The sequence below is a fragment of the Odocoileus virginianus genome, chromosome 14, assembly GCF_023699985.2.
Source record: "Odocoileus virginianus isolate 20LAN1187 ecotype Illinois chromosome 14, Ovbor_1.2, whole genome shotgun sequence".
Lineage (NCBI taxonomy): Eukaryota > Metazoa > Chordata > Mammalia > Artiodactyla > Cervidae > Odocoileus > Odocoileus virginianus.
In genome coordinates, this window is record NC_069687.1 from 46,264,571 (window position 1) to 46,266,384 (window position 1,814).

Here is a 1,814-nt window from a genome sequence, read left to right on the forward strand (position 1 = left end):
ACAATATGGCTAGATCTTGAAAACATTATTCTGCGTGAAAGAAGCCAGTCACAGAGGACCACATATTGTTTAATTCCATTTATATGAAATGTCCAGAATAAGCAAATCTATCGAGACAGAAAGTAGATTAATAATTGCCTAGAGTGATAAGGGGAAAGTGGCTCATGGAAGGGGGTGTGGGTTGTTGACTAACTGGTACAGTGTTCCTTTTGGGGGTGTTGAAAAGATTCTAAAATTAACTGTGTGATGGTTGCACAACTCTGAATTTACCAAAAGCCATTTAACTGTACACTTTAAACTAGTGAACTGTATACGATGTGAATTACATTTTAGTAAAGCTCTTACAAGAAAAATGAAACAAAACAGGGGGCCAGGGCAGGAATGGAAAACCCAAAACTCAGCCACAGAGAAAAAGGAAGCAGGCAGGTGACCTGAGGCAGTTCATAGGCCACGCTACATGCTGCTGCTGTTGGTCTCTACTTGCTACAACAGGAGGCACAGATGAGATGAGCTGAATTTTTTTTTTTTTTAAATGGACAAGTTATTTAATTAGGTTCTTTGCAAGAAGTTCAGAATACTACTTTGTGAGGGTAAATTCCATTTGTGAGAGCAAACACAGAGCGGAGGTAGCCCTGGAGCTGAGGGACAGCTTTGATTCTTCGCAGGATTTGTGAGTCCACAGCTTTCTGATCAACCTTGCGCTGCTCTGTGATCTCGTATTTCTCTCTCTCTGTGTCGAAGATCTCACCCTCTTGGTGTCTCGGCTTACGCAGCTTCTTCTTCTTGAAGTAAGTGTCAGTGAGATGTTCTGGGATTTTCACACCACTGATATCGATTTTGGTGGAGGTGGCAATGACAAATTTCTGGTGTGTTCTACGCAGAAGGAACTCGATTGAGGGAGAGAGGCCCAGTCACAAGTAGCAAGCCACTGCCCAGCTGCTTCAGGAAAACGACCCTCTTGCCTCTGTGGCGCCCCGTGAGGATGATCAGAACGGTCCCAGGAGTGATGCTGGCACGCAGCTTCCTCACGTGCTTACTGAACGGTTTCTTGCCGTGACTCAACAGTTTCCGAGGCACATCTTCAGTAGGGTAATACCTAGGCATTTTGCGAAGTTTGACCACTCGGGTACCACCATTCTTGTCGCCACCAACTGGTTTTGTGACAGTAGCAAGGACCCGAACCTTCTTTTTCTTTTCGACGTTGGATTTAGCTGCTGAATACTTTCTCTTGTACAGGGCCTTTCTGGAGTACATGGCTGATCGGGAATATCTGCCAATTCCTCTGACCAGGACAGGGTTTCGGCTGCAGTGGGGCTTGCCCTTCTTAACTTTCTTCACCACTTTCACCTTTTTAGCCTTGTTGACAGCATCAGCCTTCTTCTTGGCTTCAGGTTTTTTCTCCTTAGTATCTGGCTTCTCAGCCTTTTCACCCGCCATCTTGCAAGATGGGAAAGAGAGATGAGCTGAATTTAAACTGTGCAGTGAGCTACTGTTTTTATAGCAGAAGACTGCTTCTATAGTTGCTATTGAAAGGTTCTAAAAGGCTGCTTTTGTATTCAGGTCTTTTTAGAGGGCAGGTGGTGAGTACCTTGTTGATTTGTTTATTTAGGTCCTCAGAGTTAGGAAGTTGAATTACTCATACTCGGTTCAAGACATTTTTTTTTTATCCTCATCAAACCCATCCAAGACTTTTTTGCAGGGATATATTCTTTTATATTGATTTCTTTTTACTCCTATATTTCACTCAAACCATCATTCTAGTAGGCATAATGAACATTTTTTTATCTGTGTGTGTGTACTTGCAGATTGTTATT

General features: G+C 43.1%; 1 pseudogene; it reads right to left on the bottom strand.

The window, feature by feature from the left end:
* Positions 1 to 541: 541 nt before the first annotated feature.
* On the bottom strand, positions 542 to 1,459 carry LOC139038265 (large ribosomal subunit protein eL6 pseudogene; annotated as a pseudogene).
* Between the last annotated feature and the right edge of the window lie 355 nt (positions 1,460 to 1,814).